This window comes from Cajanus cajan, chromosome 1 (genome assembly GCF_000230855.2).
Source record: "Cajanus cajan strain Asha chromosome 1, NIPB_CcT2T_4, whole genome shotgun sequence".
Classification (NCBI taxonomy): Eukaryota; Viridiplantae; Streptophyta; class Magnoliopsida; order Fabales; family Fabaceae; genus Cajanus; species Cajanus cajan.
In genome coordinates this window covers 34,007,190-34,030,309 of record NC_138517.1, presented here as the reverse complement: position 1 = coordinate 34,030,309, position 23,120 = coordinate 34,007,190, and the positions used below count along the sequence as shown (strand labels likewise).

Genomic DNA, 23,120 nt, shown 5'->3' with positions numbered 1-23,120 from the left:
TGCTGCTGCTACTTGGGAGGATACAGTTGAGATACAAGAGTCATTCCCAGACTTCAACCTTGAGGACAAGGTTGTTTGTAAAGGAGGGAGTATTGTAACGTGCAAAAAAAATATGAGCCTACGAAATGCTAAGCAGAGTGGGGAGAAAAAGTTAGTTACACCATAAGACCACGTGGCAAATGATCAGCAAGGAAATGGACGTAGGAAAAGCATGAGGAGTAAGAGAGAGAATGTATTTCTTTAGAACTACGTGCACTAGGGGAAATCATGTGCGTGGTATGTTTCTCTCTGAAAGTTCTGTTGCCTAATTCTTCCTAATCTAATTCTTCAGTATTGATTCTTCTTACTTCTTTCTGATATTGATTCAGGTTGTGTGAACTTCAACAACGGTGATCGGGTCGTGATTGACAAGGTATTTCTATTTTCCAGTACACACATTTCAAATGTCCTATATCAATTGTTGTTTGCTTGAATTGTGGGAAGTCAAGCCACTCTTCATTGAACCCAAGAAGGAGCAAAAACATGGGAACAATGAAGAAAATGAGAAAGCCCGAGCAATAGTGCAAGAGTTTTCACCACAAGTTGTATTATTGAAATGCACTAAAGAATAATCTCAAGACTGAGATCCCAACTAATGAAAAGAATTTAGTAGTTATAAATTATTTTTATTTTTCATCCCATAAAAATGTAGGGCTTTAAAAATTTGTAACTAATAAATGATGTTGTCTCTTTATAAATAAAGAGTTTTGTACCTTATTTCTAAGCATTCAAGTTTAATTTATTTGTTCTTTTTAATATTAAAATTAAATACTTTTGTCATCAAATACAAAAATGTTAATTTTCAATTTATCATGCTTAAGTATACAATTACTATAGTTCATCCGATAATTGTTTCCTTGACAAATTTTAATGTTCTTTTTTTAGTAATTATTGATTTTTTTATAGCTTTGACTTGATAAGTTTTAAATTAATGATGAGGTAGTTTTCAATTTTCAAAATGTATAGAATATAATATTTTGAAGTATTATTTTTAACATGTAACAAAAAACATCACACTAGTAGAAAATTAGAATTTTACGTCACCTCTTTAACATTGGAAATACGAAAATCCGACGTAAAAAAGATGCAGTGGCATTTTTGTAATTTTTGCGAACTTTTTTACGTCGGACCTAGTATGGTCTAACGTAAAAAGACAAATCTACGTCGGATGTGACACCCTTACTACCCCAACGCATATATTGTAATAATGAAAACTTATAAATAAAATTTTCAATTTTGGTAAAAGGGTTCACATGAGAATCTTCGAAATTATTCTTCAATAACCACAATAATAAAAATAAAACACAAGAGTTTACAAATTATTTTCAAAAGTAATAATTACAATTCCAAATCCATATAAAAATCTATGTCCTAAAAGAAATCCCCTACCCCGATGTCACAATATCAGAGCATACCCACAATTCCATTGTTGGCATTCTAGATGTCACTCGAAGCCAGATCTTCTTCACCTAAAACATCCACAAAATTATACGGTGAGAAAAGAAAACATTTATATGAAAAGTACATACAAACACACAACATGTCATCTCATTATAACTCGATACTTAACAAAATATTCATAAACATTTCAATGTATCATAACTTTATCAATCGCGCATCGTCATCAAGTCACAATTCGCAATCATAACAATCATCACAAATCTTGCAATCAACCCTATGCCAAGGTCACGCCTATAGCATCTCTTGCCCAAGGTCGTGCCACCCCCAACATAAGTATTAATTACCTCACACATCCCACCCGATGCCAAGGTCACGCCTGTAGCATCTCTTTGCCCAAGGTCGTGCCACCCCCGACATAAGCATGAGAAATCACACATCCTACACTATGCTAAGGTCACGCCTGTAGCATCTCTTTGCCCAAGGTCGTGCCACCCCTAGTCATAATGTGAGGAACCATAATCACATCACAATCATAATCACATCAATTCATCACAATCCACATAAATCTTACAATTAACAATATCATTTCCACACCCATAATTCACGCCAATCTTACAATTAACACTATGCCAAGACCTCGCCACATCTGACACAAGTGATACGGGTTAATTGCCTCACTCAACCCACACCATACCAGGGTCACGCCCTCCCTGTAGCATCACTTACCCAGGGGTCGTGGCATCCCTAGTCATTAGTGTGAGGAACCACAATCACATTACAATCCATACAATCTCTTGCAATTAACCCTATGTCAGGGCTGCCATAAATCGACATAAGTGGTGTGTGTTAACTGTCTTACTCATCCCACACCATGCTAGGGTCCTGCCCTCCCTGTAGCACCACTTACCCAGGGGTCGTGCCATCCCTAGTCATTAGTGTGAGGAAACACATAGCAATCACACATTCATAGTCATGTCCATACAACATCTCATCTCATATCACGATTCCATATCACATACACAATTCCATATCACATATACAATTCCATATCACATACTCAACAGATAAGTCTAACAAAATAAGGGTTTACACATCCCTTAAGCAATTCACATCTAGATCATCAATTCTTATTAAATAATATAAGAATAACATTCATAAATTAATATAATAATCAATAAAATTAGCAATTTAATATAAATTCAACATAAACTGTAAAACCCACAATTGTTCCAAAACCTAGCTCACAGGCACTTTTCTACAATTTCGTTCTCTCTCCCAGATCATCATTATTACAAATTAAATATATATTCATAATCTTAAATTCATACAGAATCACATAAAACCAATAATTCTCCAAACAGAAATAATTATAAAATTACTCAAAATCTTAAGGGTTCTTCTCTGCCCAATTCTCTCATGCAACTCTACATATAAATAATTCCCTTTTTCCCCCGTACCTGGATAAACGACAGTTGAACTAAAACAGGGATCTCTTGGTCTCCTCCTCTAAATGCCCCTTGGTCTTCAGAGAGAAGAAGAGGGAAAGAAGAGAGAACAGAAAATAATAGGAAGAGAGAATGACAGATGTGTGAAAATGAGAGGTAAGGGGGGCTATTTATAGGATTTCAGGCTCACCTACCAGAACGGCCTGTTCCAAAAGTGGAACGGTCGTTCTGGACCCTCCAGAACTACGCAAAAATCTCAACTGGAACGGCCCGTTCCAAAACCGGAACGACCCGTTCTCAATCCCAGCAGAACGGCCCGTGCCACTTCCAGAACGGCCCGTTCTCCAAACCAGAACGGCCCGTTTTCCAACCCGAGCGGCCCGTTCTGCTTCTCCAGTTTTGGCCATTTATCCTATTTCGGAACGGCCCGTTTCACTTTTGAAACGGCCCATTCCGGGCAATCAATTGGGCCTTTGGCCCAGCGATTTTGGACTGTTACAATACTCCCCTCCTTTAAGAAATTTCATCCCCGAAATTTTTGCAATGGTAGACTCCTCGCTTCTTACTTTCTAATTCTTATGCAACCTCACTACCTTATTGATGTACAACTCTATCAATTTCACCAAAGGATATCTAAGGGTAAAACAAGTAAACTTGGCGAATCTATCCACTAAAACTCAAATAGAATCGATCTCTTAAGCGTCTCAGACAAACCTACAATTAAGGTCTATTCACTCACCATTACAGTTCCAAAATGGGACGTCTAAGTGCTACAAAATTCCTAAATACTTCTTGCATACTAAACACGAGCATACAATTTCTCTACTCCTCTCTTCACCTTAGGCTACCCTGCTTCCGCTGCACCACTCTGATACATCCTCCTAAGGTCCCGATACATCTCAGTAGCTCCTAAATGAATGTCCTTCCTCTAAAATCATCTTTCTTAATTGAAGGTTACTAAGCATCTAAATTTGTTCTTGCACCTCAAAACAACATCGATTCTACTCAGAAAAGTTATCTATATTCCTACTTATCTTTTCTATTAGGTTCTCTAAGAAAGGCTCTAACTCCTAGGCTTCTCTAATCTCATCCATTAATTCACTAGTCACTTTCAACATAATCAATTCAATGCTCCTAAGGAATATCTCACACACAAAGCATAAGTCTCTAAATTCTTCAATCAAATCCAACCCTTAAATCATCAAAAATGATATACCAGAGGTCATCATAATCAAGGCATCTGCCACAATATTGGTTTTACTTCTATGATCATCACTAAATATTAAGCACCTAAGCGTAAGTTCACTAGGTATACATATCATATCTCTAATTTCACCACTCCATATATACCCAAGTCAAACTCTTATCCATCACCTTATCCTATAGCCTTATATCTTTTCACCAAAATTATGTTTCTCCAATTTCCTTCAACAATCCATTCGTTACTCAAGTCAAACTTAGTCTCACACTACTAAGGGTAACCTTATAAGCCAAACTTAAATCTCTAAATTGAGCCAAAAGGATTCATCTCTCTAATCATAAGGGAAGATAAATATAAAGGTTTCCTACACAAAACATCAGTCACCTCAATGGCTTTACTCAAATAACAACTAAGTTTGAAATATTAGTCCTCCAGAAATTAAACTATCTCTTATGTCTCATAATTAACTCCTTTAGTCAACAGATAATTAAGGCTCTAATTATCAATAAATACCTCAAGCTTAGAATCATATAGGTAGTGTCTCTAAATATTACAACTGCTAACTTAAAAATCATAGGTAAGGAAATTCTTCTAATGAGTTTTCAATTGCCTAGAATCACAAGCTACTACCTTTCCTTCTTGCATCAACACTCCACCCAAACCTATCTTAGAAACATCAACCCATACCACAAAAGGCTTACTAAGATCGGCCAATGCTCACACTAGTGCACTAGTCGATCTTTCCTTAAGAATTTGGAAACTACTCTCACACTTACTATCTCACAAAAAAATAACACTCTTCTTACTCAATCTGTTCAAAGGTAATGCTATCTTAGAAAGTTACTCAATAAATATCCAACAACAATGAGCTAATCCAAGAAACTCATAACCTCGCTAATAGACTCATGTATCTCTCACTTAAGCACAACTTCTATCTTAGGTATATTTACGTTATACCTCCGCAAGAAATTACAATGCCTAAAACACTCACCTCATACAATCAAAAATCATACTTAAATAATTTAGCCTAAATCTATCTTGGATATATCTTCACACTTAACTCTTAATATGATGATATCACATCCTAAGGTCAATCTCATTAATACACAAACATCCACTAATTGATCCATAAAGTTATCTATCCTCATATCAACATACATGCAAATCAAATCATATTAGAATACCTACTATAAACCTTCATATATACCATCCCTAAGCATGTATGAATCAATCATCGTTTACACCATATAGCATGTACATGAACCAACCTTACCACATAGTATCATATCATCTTAAACATCCTCTCAATGACCAAACCTCAAAACATCATATCCAAATTTATTTTTATCCTTGCTATGCCTAACAACTCAAAAACATCATGACAGCATATACCTACCTTCAACAACTGTCAAAGCAAATGACACACAGAAAGTTATACTCATCCCAATGATCTCAAACCTATCTCAAAAGAAAGCTAAGAGAATGAGCTACAACTCTTATGAAGACAAGATTCTAAAAAGATCATCTTCTTAGCTAAAAAATTTCACAAACTGCAGTAGATATATTTGGCGATTACAGCTAGACCTTTGATCACTAAAGTAGCTATAATTGGAGTTCTAGACCTCCGTTTTACCTGATTCCAGTTCCATTGGAAAGATAATATCCAAAGCCACAACTTTCATGAAGACCACAAAATCTAATTCTATCAATATAATACTCATACTGGCACAACAAAATTTCAACGAAAATATTCCCCATATCATACAGCAACAGTGTACTAACATTTCACAAAATACCTCAACCATTCCAAACTCACTCCTTTCCACCTTAAACTCATATTCAAGCTTTCCATTACAATCCTAGACCAAAACAGCTCACATATTCAGTGCAAAGGACTTAGAGAATAAAATTCACATACTACCTAAACCATAAAAGGTTAACATGCAAGCACCAATACTCAAGGAACGTTCCAATCTCTCATCAAAATATCAAAACTCCAATTCTCAGATACAACCTCCTTGGATTCAATCGCTACTACTATAGATTCCTAAATTCCATTAACCGTAAACCCTTAACAAATCAATGTCTCACCCAAATCTAAGGTCTCAATAATTTCTAGTTGATTATCAAGGCTTTGTCCGTACTATTAGTACATATGCTCACCATATGAGTGATCCTACTCAACCACTACTTCTTACGTAAGCAAGAAGTATCAAACAAATAAGCAATCATGAGAATAACAAAGAGCAATCAGAAATAGCATCATCAAATTATATCATGTCTATCAGACAAATCCTGAGAACACAATGCACACAAATAAATAAACAACAACCTAATCAATCATCACATTAGCACATCAATAAGTTCAACAATCAACTTGTCACATTATTAATCTACCAAACAAGCATAGTAGACTCATAACTCACGGCCGATTGGATCGACCTGCTCTGATACCACTAAATGTGACACCCTTACTACCCCAATGCATATATTGTAATAATGAAAACTTATAAATAAATATTTCAATTTTGGTAAAAGGGTTCACATGAGAATCTTCGAAATTATTCTTCAATAACCACAATAATAAAAATAAAACACAAGAGTTTACAAATTATTTTCAAAAGTAATAATTACAATTCCAAATCCATATAAAAAGATGTCCTAAAAGAAATCCCCTGCCCCGATGTCACAATATCATAGCATACCCACAATTCCATTGTTGGCATTCTAGATGTCACTCGAAGCCAGATCTTCTTCACCTAAAACATCCACAAAATTATACGGTGAGAAAAGAAAACATTTATATGAAAAGTACATACAAACACACAACATGTCATCTCATTATAACTCGATACTTAACAAAATATTCATAAACATTTCAATGTATCATAACTTTATCAATCGCGCATCGTCATCAAGTCACAATTCGCAATCACAACAATCATCACAAATCTTGCAATCAACCCTATCCAAGGTCACGCCTATAGCATCTCTTGCCCAAGGTCGTGCCACCCCCGACAGAAGTATTAATTACCTCACACATCCCACCTGATGCCAAGGTCACGCCTGTAGCATCTCTTTGCCCAAGGTCGTGCCACCCCCGACATAAGCATGAGAAATCACACATCCTACACTATGCTAAGGTCACGCCTGTAGCATCTCTTTGCCCAAGGTCGTGCCACCCCTAGTCATAATGTGAGGAACCACAATCACATCACAATCATAATCACATCAATTCATCACAATCCACATAAATCTTACAATTAACAATATCATTTCCACACCCATAATTCACGCCAATCTTACAATTAACACTATGCCAAGACCTCGCCACATCTGACACAAGTGATACGGGTTAATTGCCTCACTCAACCCACACCATACCAGGGTCACGCCCTCCCTGTAGCATCACTTACCCAGGGGTCGTGCCATCCCTAGTCATTAGTGTGAGGAACCACAATCACATTACAATCCATACAATCTCTTGCAATTAACCCTATGTCAGGGCTTCCATAAATCGACATAAGTGGTGTGTGTTAACTGTCTTACTCATCCCACACCATGCTAGGGTCACGCCCTCCCTGTAGCACCACTTACCCAGGGGTCGTGCCATCCCTAGTCATTAGTGTGAGGAAACACATCGCAATCACACATTCATAGTCATGTCCATACAACATCTCATCTCATATCACGATTCCATATCACATACACAATTCCATATTACATATACAATTCCATATCACATACTCAACAGATAAGTCTAACAAAATAAGGGTTTACACATCCCTTAAGCAATTCACATCTAGATCATCAATTCTTATTAAATAATATAATAATAACATTCATAAATTAATATAATAATTAATAATCAATAGAATTAGGAATTTAATATAAATTCAACATAAACTGTAAAACCCCCAATTGTTCCAAAACCTAGCTCACAGGCACTTTTCTACAATTTCATTCTCTCTCCCAGATCATCATTATTACAAATTAAATATATATTTCTAATCCTCAACACATACGGAATCTAATGGTATAATTAATTCCTCAAACAGAAATAATCCAATTTTTCACAACCTAACTAATAGGCACTTTTCTATAATTTCGTTCTCTCTCCCAGAGCATCATTTTTCCAAATAAAATATATATTCATAATCTTAAATTCATACAGAATCACATAAAACCAATAATTCTCCAAACAGAAATAATTATAAAATTACTCAAAATCTTAAGGGTTCTTCTCTGTCCAATTCTCTCATGCAACTCTACATATAAATAGTTCCCTTTTTCCCCCGTACCTGGATAAACAGCAGTTGAACTAAAACAGGGATCTCTTGGTCTCCTCCTCTAAATGCCCCTTGGTCTTCAGAGAGAAGAAGAGGGAAAGAAGTGTGAAGATGAGAGGTAAGGGGCGCTATTTATAGGATTTCAGGCTCACCTACCGGAACGACCCGTTCCAAAAGTGGAACGGCCGTTCTGGACCCTCAAGAACTACGCAAAAATCTCAACTGGAACGGCCCGTTCCACTTCCAGAACGGCCCGTTCTCCAAACTAGAACGGCCCGTTCTCCAACCGGAACGGCCCGTTTCACTTTTGAAACGGCCCGTTCTGGGCAATCAATTGGGTCTTTGGCCCAGCGATTTTGGGCTGTTACACCGCGCGCATTCACTCTTTATCACTTTTCATTTTTTTCTCCGTAAACCCTCTCCCTCTCCTTTGTTACTGAATCATTTTTTTGTCTTTTGCAGAGGGGTGAACTCTTTGTTACTCATTCGCACACTGTTGCAGCTCATCATGTATGAATCAAGGTTTCGTTAACACTTTTTTGCATCGCATTGTTATTGTGGCTATATGTTCTATTCAATTTTTTTGTTGTTCTATTTGTGTAGGTCGTTGGCCTTTTCTTTTGCGTTGTTCTATGAAGCAGAACGAGTCGTTCTGCTTGCATTCTTTTGTTTTTTTTTTGTTAGTTTTACTACTTTTTTTACGTCAGATTTTTGGAATGTTCGACGTAAATTTACGTCGATTTTACAGGACCGACGTAAATTTACGTCTCCCGCTTCTACATCGGTATTTTTTTTTACATAAAAAGCTCAAAATATCCGATGTGGAATACATCTTTTGTACTAGTGTCATTACAAAATGCATGACAAAAAAATTGTCACACTAAATTATAAAATATCATACAAATATTATTTATTAACCACTATAAGGAAAATGATAAATTGCGAAGGACAAATTGCGACGGTTATCTAGAAACCGTCGTCGCTTTGATATTACGACCCTTCATACGACAATTTTTCAAAATCGTCGCAAAATTGTTCAACATTGCGACGGTTTATCGTAAACCGTCACAAAATTTGTTTAACATTGTGATAGTTAATCATAAACCGTCGCAAATTTTTTTTAACATTGAGATAGTTAGTCATAAACCGTCGCAAACTTTTTAGCATTGAGACGGTTTACTATAAACCGTCGCAATCTAAAAGACAATTTTTTTTATTAGAATTTAAAAGGATTTTTTTAAGTATTATGTATATTATCTTAATAAACTTATATTTTATTAACAATTTTATATATACTTCCTTTAACATGAGGTACACGATTTTTTGTTCTTTATATAATTTCAAAATCGTGACTAGAATATAAATTTATCTTTCAACAAACTTATGAATTTATCTTGTATGTAAGATGTGTTAGAGTATATAAATAAATATAATTATCATTTTATAACTTAATTTTTGAGTTATCAGATCACATATTATTGAATAATTTACAATGTTAAATTTTATGAATTTTATTTTAAATGTCCATCTTTTTAACACTATTAAAAATACAAAAAAAAATATGTTAAATTTTATAAAAATCCAATTTAATTTATTTATGATATAAATATATTTTTAATATCTTATATATATTTTTAGATGATAATTTATTTTAAAATATATCTTATAATAACAATTCTAAATGGAACATAAATCTTCTGATTTTTCTTATTTTGATTTTTTTAATCAATATATACAATTTTACTATTTTGATTTTTTCAATCAATGTATACAATAAATAAAAAACACAAAAGATAAACATGCATGGTACAAATTTTATTTTATCAAAAAATTATTTATTTTAATATATTACATTATATATGTGAATATTAAGACACATATATATATATACATATATATATTTAAACTTTTTTAAAAAATTAATTCATTATTAAGAAATTTTTTTTATCACATGAGAATTAATTTCTTTCAAAAATTTGACAGATATCAAATAAATAAACATTTTTTCTGAATCTATATTTTTATTTTATTAGAATATAATTTTTATTTTTTAAAATATATTATTTTTTTAGATAAAAAATTATGAATGTAACGCCCGATTTAATAATAATTATATATTTTATTAAATAATATTTTCGCAATTATATCATCAACATTATTTTTTTTCTTTATAATGAAGATAAAGATAAAGAAAAAGAATATTTTGTGAATTTAATACATGATGTATCGTTCTAAAATATTTACAATAACGTACTATTTTACACATTGTTTCTTTCTTCCCTTTCTATTACAATATTTACATTAATAGTGGAAAGAAAATTACAATTGAAATAATATGGTTGGCAAATAAAATTATAATAGATCCATCAAATAGCCTCCATATTCCAATTTCTTCCATGTAGGACAGCAGTAACAACAACTGCAAAATGGTCTGGAATCTCAAGTAGATCCATCTATTTTATAATAGATTTAATTTTAAAAACAAAGAAAAGAGAGGAGTGAGAACAATATCCAATAAATACAATAATTCAAAAGAATATACAAAATTATTTATAATCAATATTAAATATATATATATAAATATATACAAATCATATATTAGATTTTCATGATACAATAAAATTTGAATTATACTTGTAGTGACTAGTCAGGATAAATAAGCATTATCATAATACCAACTAACAAAAGGATATTTCACCTTAACCAACAATAGGATATTTCACCTTCATTCCTTACTCATTTAAATCCCCAAGGTCAAACCTCCAGCTACAAATAATTCAAACTTTATCTTCTATGGCCATAGAACAATATTTATCTTCATAAATATGTGAAGAAATAACAAGACGGGTCCAAGATATCACAATTATATCATAGTTGATTATAAATATATTTACAATAAATATATTTACGTCAAAAGAATATATTAAGAATATCAATGATATAAATAAAAATGACAATCATTATAAAATAATTAAACAATATAAAATATAAACAATTTAATAATTAATATGGATAAAAATAATCATAGATTAAGCAAATAAATGAGGTTAGGGACACCCCACTGAATAAATACACATAAAAAATAACATAAATATATAGATATAGTAATATATAAAATTTTAAAGAGATAAGGTTCTCCTCCCCCTTACCTGGATAAGCAGGAGCTAAAACTTGAGCAGAACCTCTCCCTCTGGATTCCCTCTTTCTTTCTCTCTCTTTCTTTCTCTTTCTCTCTCTCTCTCTCTCTCTCTAAGATTTTCACTTCTCACTCAGTTATAATTTTTTTCACCCCTGCCTCCTATTTATAGGCATCCTGGCGTACCCGGAACGGCCCGTATTGAATCTGGAACAGCCCGTTCTAAAATCAGAACGGCCCATTTTCAAAAAGCAGAACGGCCCGTTATTAGGTTCATGTTTGCACTCATTGACTATTAGTAGAACGGCCCGTTTCTAACTAAGATTTTTAGGCATTTTTTTCATTCTTGGAACGGCCCGTTTCACTTTGGGAACGGCCCGTTCTGAGATAAGAAAAGTAGGCCTCTTTACACTTTTGAAACGGCCCGTTCCGGGCCAACAAACACAACTCTTTTCGAAAACTTGGAACGGCCCGTTCTGAGCCCAGAATATTGTTTTATTATTTTTAATTATAAAATCCTTTTAATAATCCCCATAAATATTTAAAATACATAGTAATCATTTATTAAAATCTCTAAAATATTCTATATAAAAAGAACCCTTTTATTAATTAATAACTATAAGAAAATAATTTTCATAAATATAATAATTAACCATTGTATAAATTTTGGGATGTTACAATGTATATGTCAAATAGTAGTAGGGGCAAGTGCCCCACTATTCCAAACGTGCATTCGTCCTTGTATATATATATATATATATATATATATATATATATATATATATATATATATATATATAATATAGGAGGTTATAATTATACCGGTGTAACTTTTACTAAGTATTATGCCGCTCAATAACTTTATATTAAATGTGAATTTTGTAAATCCAACCGTTAAATTGAAAGTTCATATCACTTTATAAGTGTATATCAAATTTTGTTAAAATTGAACAACAACTGGAAGGTAATCAAAGTGTTTATATTTTAGTGTATTTTGAAATGAATATATTACATCAATTTTGTTTTATAAAAATGAAGTATCAAATCATCTTGGATTAATATAAAGTTTTGTATATATAATCTATGAGAGATATGAACTTTCAATCTAACAGTTGGATTTACCAAATTCACATTTAATATAAAGTTATTGAGCTGTGCAATACTTAGTAAAAGTCACATTTAATATATATATATATATATATATATATATATATATATATACATATATATATATATGAGGGAAGTTATAATTACATCGGTGTAAATTTTACTAAGTGTTACACCGCTCAATAACTATATATTAAATGTGAATTTTGTAAATTCAACCGTTAAATTGAAAATCTTTTACTCTTAAATCATATATACAAAATGTTATATTAATCGAAGATGATTTCTTATAAAAAAATTAAATCTGTCAGAAAATTTATATTTTCGATGAGAAAATTTTTGTAGGAAAAACTATATTATTGACGGAATATTTTAGAAAAATTTATATTTTTCGAAAATGTAAGAACTGGTTTTAAATTTGATATGAAAATATTATGATATAATTAGATAAGATTTTAAGTTAGTATTTTATTAATGGTTGATAATTAAAAAATAAAACAAGGATAAATACATTTTTTGAATTTTATATGTTTGATTTAAGATAACTTACAAAATAACTCTTGGTAAAGTTATTCCACTCAATAACTTATTGTGTGTATTGAATTTCATCGATCTAATTAATTGTTAATTTAAAAGTTATTAAATTTTACTAATAATTAATATAAAAAAATTAATTAGTTTTGGAATAAATTATTTGCTAATTAACAATATAATTGAAACAACAATTATTTTAAATTATTTAACTAAAATCTTATTGACAATTTACTATATGATCTTAATATTTTTGTATAACTAATATTTGGTTTTAAATTTGATATGAGATTATTATATATAAATAGATAAGATTTTAAGTTAGTATTTTAATAATAGTTGATAATTAGAAAATAAAACAAGGATAAATACATTTTTTTGAATTTTATATGTTTGATTTAAGGTAAATAAATATATTAAATTAATTAATAATTTATTTAAAATATTAAAATTTAATTTATAAGTATGTAATAAATAAATATTTATAATTTTATAAATTATATTATCATTATAAATTATAAAATTAAATAATTTAAATTATAATTTTAAATAAAAATAAGTAGATGTTAATTATAAAAGTAAGTACATATAAATAAAGAATAACTAAATATATTATTATTATTATTATTATTATTATTCGTAATATAAAATTATTATATATTATTATTATAGTACAAATATGAGATTGTATATTTGAGGCTGACTTAAATGAATTAATTTGTACAAGTTATACTGACAACATACATATACATTTCGGTAGCTTACTCATCAGAACTTCATAGTTAAGTGTGCTTGACCTGGAGTAGTACAGGGATGGGTGACCTTCTGGGAAGTTTCCCAGAAATTGCACAAGTAAGGATAAAACACGCTAAACAGTGAAATATCGTGAAATAGAACCCTTGAGAGGCTAAATATGAGGATTGTTACATTAATAAATTTATTAAAATTAAAAAAAATTATAATTTCCGACGGGTAAAAAAAGGGTCGTAATATTAATTTAGAGGCAGTTGGTGCGACAGTTGATGAAAGGGTCACAATGTTAATATAGAAGGGTCGCAATTCCAATTTTGCGACAGTTTGTGCAACAGTTCTGATAACCGTCGCAAAATTGCCTTGTGACGGACAATTTTGCGACGATTCCCAAACCGTCGCAATGTTGTCTTTGCGGCAGTTCTAACCGTCGCAATGTAGGTCATATAACCGTCGCAAAATCGTCATTTTCTTGTAATAAACATTGGAAAGTCAACAATTTGCTTAAGCATCCAAGAGTCAAAATTGTATATTTTATCTTTTATAGGGTGGAAGTACATTTTTCTATATAAGAAGAGAAAATAATGTAACTTTTATAGTCTTTAGAAGAGGTTTTTTTTTGGTCAACAAAGGAAAATTCACTAAAAGGATAAAGGGTACAAGGGGTACACATCCCTTACATGAACCAAGACATAGAATTTGTACTAATATATGAAACAATATAAGCCTATAATCTTTCCCTACACAATCTTTCCCAACCTGTATAATTACATTGCATATATAAAAAGAAATCATTGCAACACAATTTCAAGTCAAACAAAATATTCATAATGTAACCAATCCACAACTATTAATGTAAATAGAAAAATAAGTCTATATATGTTTTAGTTGCCCTTATTGATTCCTTCTAAACCTTTTTCTTGTATATCAATTGTGTGCACCTTTTTGACCCTCATCCATCTTGGTTACATTCTTATTATAGGTGGCTACACAAAGGAACATGCACCCGGATTGGCACTCCACTACTCAAATGAATAATTAAAAAGGCTCTTGTCTAAACTAAGCCACAACCATGAAAATAATTTGATGTCTTGCTTTAGTTTTGTTTGTCAAAAGTAGCTCCCCTAAAGACACGATTATTTTTTCAGACCCAAATGCTCTAGATGATTATATACCATACAAGTTGTCATTTGTCCCTGATGCTTTTAGTTGACAAATTGTATGGCAACTACTTAAAATGTTGAATTGGATCTTATGGTATTATAGTTGATATTGATGCTCACCTATAACACTCCTTCCACAATGTATCTATTTCCCTACATAAGAAAACAACATGTGGTATAGTTTATACATATGTGTGCCTCAAATAGAAGCAACAATGTTCTATATCTAGTGGGATATTCCTTTTAAGGAGGTTATTTGTCATTAGTAGTCCATTGCTAAACAACCTCCATAGTAAAATAACTACCTTTGAGGTAACTTTCAAATTCCATATTTGAGACATTGTGTTATCCATCTGACTCCTTATTATTAATTTGTATAATGAAGTATATGTTGTGCTAATTGAAAATATCCATGTAGTAATATGAAGCCAAAGCCAGTTGTCCTATTTTCCTTTTGCCATTTTGGTGTTCTACAACAAATGTTTAAGATTCTCCATTTGCCCTATTTCCTATTCTAACTAGTCTCACCTCCATTTGAGATCCCACACCCAAACATTTTTTTCCCATCTACCCAGGCTCATAATTTTTTCTTCTTATTGTTTGAAGTTTAGGAATAATCTTGTATGGGTTTTTGCCAAACAGTCCTCCCCCAGCCAATTGTCCAATCCAAATCTTGTGTGCTTTTTTCCCTTCACTCTCTATTATGCTATTTCGTCAAACTGTTTCAATTGGTTTTGACTCCCACACACTTTGTAGAGGTCTCTCTGTGACACCCTCTACCCCATTATTAATATACAACAAATGTAACAATAAAATATTTCTTTTCTTCTTTTTGGGTAAATAAAATCTTTCATAGTTGACAAATATTTCAAATATCACAAGGTAGAAGATTCACATTCGTAACTCATAAATCATAACTACAGTGTAAAAGAATTATAAAAGAAAAGAAGTTAAGATTTTCAATACAATTTAGTGAAAAACAAGAAATCATATATATACAAATAATAATAAAGGAAATATAAATTAACTCCAGTAAAGGTGGCAGTGCCTCCTGGTTAGGAATCAATTTATATTTTCCAAATCATGTAATAAAATATAAATAAAGATATTCATTCTGGTCTTTTATCAAGAACGTTCAAATTACAATTCTTAACATACATTTTCCTTAAATTATAAACTTTATCTACGTTATCTCTTCGTTAGAAATTACAAAGAAGAGAAACTAAAGTTATTAAAACAATAACATATTAAACTAAAATAACTATGCCCCGATGTCACATCCTATCAGAGCATGCCCAATTGAAGCCTTTAAGCCTCATCACCAACATCCTCATGATGCTGATCATCTGCAACACAATTTAAAACATATACAAAAACAACAAGGGAGTGAGAAACATCTCACTCAGTTTCAGGTGCAGAAATAACTGCTAGATAGCACACACACACACAACATATATAAGTCACATGTAAACAATACATAAATAGTCAATATCACATATATATACTCATTTATCATGCTTATGATGTCATGGACTCAACTCATAAATGCATGCATGTGGCGCCATACGGAAGATTCACAATTCATCGTTGGTGACCCTAAGGTACACCTGGTTACATCACTGGTGACCCTAAGGTACACCTTGTTAACATGTTACATCGTGGGTGACCCTAAGGTACACCTTGTTAGTCGTGGGTGACCATAAGGTACACCTTGTTAGTCGTGGGTATGCGGCCTCAGCGGCACACCTGGAGTAATATATGCATATGATGCATGTCATACATTCATAATCTCATGGACTCAACATTTAACTTATTACATAATTTCATTTAGTACATCATATCATTATTTGTCATAGTATCATAATCATAGTTTGTCTCAATAGTCCATTCTTAGGTCTCATGTCATTTGTCCATATTTCACATGGTCATGTCATCAATACTCCTCATAAGGTCCGCATAGGTATTCACAGAGAGCATTTTTGTTCATATTAAAACTCATTTATTATTAACATTAATTTCATACTCATTTATTACTTTCAACAAAGAACAAAGTATAATAAATAGAAAATCGGACAGAACAACGGCACCTTTAACAAAAACAGAGTAGAGTAAATAGAAAATCAAACAGAACAACGGCACCTTCAACAAACAACAAAGTAAAGTAAATAGAAAATCAAACAGAACAACGGCATCCTCAACAGGGAACAAAATAGAGTAAATAGAAAATCAGACAGAACAACGGCAAGGGATTGGGGGCCAATCCGACAAACAACTATCCAACAATTATCCCCACACCCCTGAGCGAGGTTCTCACTCCCCCCCTTACCTGGATAGGCGGAGTTGAAACTTGGGCAGGACCTCCTCCTCTGGATCCCCTCTTTCTTTTCCTTTTCTCTCTCTTTCTCTCTCTCTCTCTTCTCTTTCTCTCTCTAGGATTTCACTTTCTTACTGAATATAAAATTTTCACCCCCCTGCCCCTATTTATAGGCCTCCTGGCGCAACCGGAACGGCCCGTACTGATTTCGGAACGGCCCGTTCCGGATCCTTCAAACGTGGGCAAATTTCTCAACTGGAACGGCCCGTTCCAAAACCGGAACGCCCGTTCCCAAAAAGCAGAACGGCCCGTTCTGAAACCAGAACGGCCCGTTCTCAATCTCAGCAGAACGCCCCGTACTGCTTCCAGAACGGCCCGTTCTCCATACCAGAACGGCCCGTTCCAGGCCTGTTCTGGGTCTTTAAAAACAAGCATATTCCTTCTTTTGGAACGGCCCGTTCTGCATTTGGAACGGCCCGTTCCGAAACCCAGAAATACCCTTGTCCCTTTATTAAAATTACGAAAATGCCATCAATAATTACGAAAATGCCATTATTAATAAAAAATATCCTTTTAAGGAAATTGGGGTGTTACACTCTCCACCATATTATATTGATGCTAAGCTACACACATCTCCCTCGCATAAAATTTTCCACCCTCCATGTTTAGATTCCAAGATTTCTCCCCACAGCTTGTCCTTTTCAATATATAGATTCCATCTCCATCTAGCTAGTAGTGAGTCATTAAGAAATTCTAAGTCTTTAATTCCTAACCCTCCATGACTTTTTGGTTTGCAAATCCTTCCCTATTTGATCTATGAAAAAAATTTTCCTTCCTTCCTCTACTCCCCCAAGAAACACCTTTGGATTCTCACCAATTCCTTTACCACATCTTTAGGTACCTTGTAGAAAGATAAGAAATACAGAAGAAGAGTAGATAATATATAATTTATCAGACAAACTCTTCCAATTATAGATAAAACCTTATTTTTCGAGGAAGAGAGGTTTTTGAATTTGTCAATATAATAGGCCTATAGGTTTGTCCTTTCCTTGGGTTAGCTCTAATCGAGATGCCAAAATATGAGAAAGGTACAAACATTAGATTGTAGTTTAAGAGAATTACAAACTTTTCTAAATTTATTGACTCCACCCCTATTGCACCAAGCTTGCACAAGTGTGAAAGTAAGATTTTTTGATGCATTTTCTATGTTAGGTGTTATCCACACAACATTGAAAGTGACATAGTGACATACTTGTAAATATGTCAAAATATTTTATGACGGGTGTTGGCTTACCCATCATAGAATGTTTCTTTGTATAACGACTAAGTCAACACTCGTCATACAATGTGTTGGTCAGCCTTTAACTCCAACCTTTCTGTGACGAGTGTTGACTTACCGATTATAGAAAGAAATATTCTATGATAGGTAAATTATCACTAGTCATAGAATGTCTTCTTATTATTAATAGTGAGAGTGCAAACCTAGTTCGTGCTCTACTGTTTTATCTTCTTCTTCATTCAAGTGATCGGGGTGATTTTTGGCGATAAGTGTTTGTATACTGTAGAGGTGATTTTTGATACACCAATGATTGTTGAGGTGATTTCTAGTGAAACCTTTCATTCTTTCTCGTACTCTTCTCCTCTTCTTTCTCGTTTCGTAATATATCATTCATTCTCGTGCTCCCAAGTTCATTATTGTTATCTTTTTTTTTTTTCATTCATTTCATGTATGACATTGGTGTTGTTTGATTTTGTTGGTCTAAAGAGAGAAAAAAATATGCAACAAGAGAGAAAAAGTATGGCAACAAAATACGATGAGAGAAAAAAGTGCAACGGCAAAACGTGAAGAAATTTGATAAAAGAGAAAGAGTGCAACGATGAAACATTAGGGGATGCGACAATGAGAAGAAAATAAGGTGCGACGATGGAATACAAAAAGACGCAACGAAAGGGAAAGAGCACATTGAAGAAGCATTCATTAACTTTAAAAAGATTTTTTATGTTGGTTATTTTTATAACCGACATAAAAAGTTAAGACTTTCTATGTTGGTTATTTTTATGATCAACATAAAAAGTCAATTACTTTCTATGTCATTTGGGTTCTATGACATGTTTAAAATCAACATAAAAAGTCATTTTTATTCGTCATAAAAAGTGTCATGCACATTAGAGTTGTTCTTAGAGAAATTTACCTTTAATTCCAAGATAACTCAAAGCATCACAACATGCTTTTAATAGTAATGATATTGTTGAGTTTTGTCTCTCCCATAAAAATCGTGTCATTAGCATATTTCAGCGAATTAACTTGTATCTTTTCTTTTCCCAACCAAATAACCTGCATATAAATTATTTTTCATTGCTACCCTCATTATTCCACCAAGTTTTTTTTGCCATAGTTTTAAAGAGGAAGGGGGCTAAGGAGTCTCCCTACCATAACTACTTACGTAATTTGAATTCCCTTGTTAGACTTCCATTCTATTGACATCTCAAGACACTCCTAATTAATTCACCCAACCCACTTTTTTGTAGAAACTCAATCTTTGTAGCAAATATATCAAAAAAATCCCAACTAACAAAATCATAGGCCTTTTTATGATTTACTTTTAAGAGGATGCACCTTTTTTTTTTTTTTTTTTTTCCTTTTCACCTCTTCTATTACTTCATTTGCTATCATCACATTGTACATCAAATTTTTGTCTTCCAAAGAGGCACTTTATGACTGATCAATTAAATCTGGTAAAACCCTTTTCGTTCTCTTTGATAATATCTTTGCTAGTATCTTATCATGTAATCTACCAATGTAATTGGTTGATACTCTCCCAAGCGTTGTGGGTCCATCCACTTTCAATCATTGACGGATCCACATGCATGAAAGTGGGGGCATTTTCCCCCACTAACATTCTTTATATTTAATTTATATATATATATATATATATATATATATATATATATATATATATATATATAATCAAGATTCAAATATATTTTTATGTTCTTAATTTTAAAATTATTATTTTTAGTTTCTATAATTTTTAAAAATATCATTTTAGTCTCTTAAGTCATCAATAACATATATAAAAATGAAAAATTGAGATAGTAATATAATTTTAACTGAATTTAATGTGATATCTTTACTGATAAAGGCGTCAGTAGATAGATTTTAGGTAGCAATATTTGATAGATTCTTTAACAAAATTTGAGTATAAAAACTAAAAAAAGATTTTTTGAAATCTAAATGTTCTCACTCTTTATAATAATGTACTCACACTTTCCATGTTAAATCTAAATTTTCTCACTCTTTTCTATATTTTTATTTTGTTAAAAAAGTCAAAGTTAATATATTAAGTTTTTGAAGTATTTCTTCACAGTATATATAATATACTCTGGCTCGTAATAAGAGTCATGTTTGAATAAAAATAAATCTTAAAATAAGTGTTATGTTAATATAATATTAATTTTTTTATTTATACCCTTCATAATATTTTTTAGAAAGTGAATATTGTATTGTATTGTTTATAGTAAAGAAGATTAATCACAAGATTTCTTTTTCTAGCATATGTAGAACAACCTAAAATCATACTTATTATAAGATAATGAGAGTACCAATTATTATGAGATAATGAGAGTACTAATTATAGTTAAGTCAAGTTGGTAAAGAAACTAAGGAGTGATGATTAACCTAAATTCATAATATACTATTTTAAAAATGAAAAAAGGTCAAATTTTTTATATGAGATATAGAAAGAGATGAAAGTGTTGAAAATGAGAAAATCATTCAATATTTTTAAAATATGAAATCTCAAAGAATAATTTGATATATATTTATATTTCAAAAAAATATAAATTACACATTTAATGCTACAAATTTATGTATAAATATTGCTCTCACTATTTAAAATTTTTGGATCCGTCATTACTTTTAATATTAAAGAAATGATGGAGGAGATTGATTGATAGTTTTCAAGAGTGTATAAAAAAAATTGATAATAAAACTTTTTCTATATTATAAAAGTTAACAGAAGTTTGATGAAATTTTTTAAAATAAGATGAAACGAACAATATATATAATATTTGGAAGAATGATTTTTAGACATCAATTATACTTTTCAAAAAATTTTTTTATCACTTTTCTCATTATTGGTAAGAAAAACAGATACTCGATCGGTATCTTTCTATTCAAAAAAAAAATGAAAAGAAAGAAATTATAAAAAAAAAATCATATATTAATGGATAGTCAAACAAGAAGTGAGTAATTTATAGAGTACTTTAAGGAATGTTTAAGAAGATAAAATTGGAGAAAAAAAGTATCACTTTTATTATAATTTATAAACGGTGTCTCTGGCGTGGCGTTTGATTTAACGGGCACTAACTAACGGGGAGGAATATGGTAAGGGGTCGGTTCCCACCTGCCTAACAAGGAGGAACAAGAAACTGCTGCAGCATTCGTGTTCATATTCACATTCATATAAATACTCACAACGTGGCTTCACTAGGCAACCCAATCTCTACTATATATGTTGCTTTGTTATTAATGTCAAATCCTAACTAGTTTTTTTTCTCCCCTTCAGAAAAGGTAAAGAATTGTTTGATAAAATATAAAATATTTATTATATCAAATATTTAAAAATATTTAACAATACATATTAAATATGGTCTTAATTAATTATCGTTAGAAAAGAATCAAAGTTCCATATCGTGAAAATAAAAAGATAAACATAAATTTATATATACACACAAATATATTATTAAAAAAAAAACTTATTTTAATAATTTCTTCGTGATTAAAAATATTTAATTTCTGACTATCAATTGAAAATTTTGCTAAGTAACCTTGGAACACTCCTTCTCAATTACATTTTTTCATACATATAATTTAAACACAAAACCCTATTTAAAAGGATATTGAATTTAGTTAAGCTTAGAATAATATCTTGTACGTATTTGTTTAATAATGCTTTTGAAAATAATCGTCATTTGTCTATATTATCATGGGAGAAAATAAATTGCAAAGGCGAAGTTCACAAACAGCACAAATACATTGCACATGAGTTGTTTAGAGATAAAATGAAGCTGCTATAAAGCACTGGTCATTAAAATATGGTCATCCAAGGATTTCCTCTCATGGTTAATAATTTCTTTTTAAAGTGATATCATGTCTAGCATTAGCTTCAAAACCTGTGTAGTAGATGAGGCCTTCCAAACATTTTTGTCGCCAGGCACAGAATGAAGGAAGAGTAATATTAATTAATGTGCATGTACCAAAACCAAACCAGGTAAGAGAAATCGTGTATTGCTGGCCAATAATACACCATGTAATCTGTAATCATTAGCACTCAATATTTATCACTCTCTACTTTATTTGAACACTATGATTGTATCGGATAAGTTGGGTAGCCCTTCAAGCAAGCATGATTGACTGACAATATGCTTCCTATTTCCCTTTACAATCCCATAAGCTTTTATGAATTCTTGCAACAAATTAATGAAGCCATTATGTTCTGCATATTTGGCCATGTAAATTTATTCGGGGGAATTTATTCCTAGGAAATCATTAGTGCATGTAGAGGCATCATACCAAAACGGGTAGTTGCAATGTGGTGTTAGCATCATAAGTTTGTGCCCTCACACCAAAATTATAATATTAATATTAGCATTACATCCGAAGATATTATGGAGAATGTGACTCAAATGTCACGATTTCCATAATCTCGAATGAATATATTAATTATATTTTATTTTTGGTA

At 31.7% G+C, this 23,120-nt stretch overlaps 1 long non-coding RNA gene across 1 annotated transcript; it reads right to left on the bottom strand.

Moving 5' to 3' along the window:
* Positions 1-16,158: 16,158 nt before the first annotated feature.
* On the bottom strand, positions 16,159-18,656 carry LOC145949496 (uncharacterized). The gene is made up of 2 exons (XR_014427723.1): positions 17,389-18,656; positions 16,159-16,408 (listed from the first exon to the last, which is right to left on the bottom strand). It is a non-coding gene; the product is annotated as an uncharacterized LOC145949496 (long non-coding RNA).
* Positions 18,657-23,120: the final 4,464 nt, after the last annotated feature.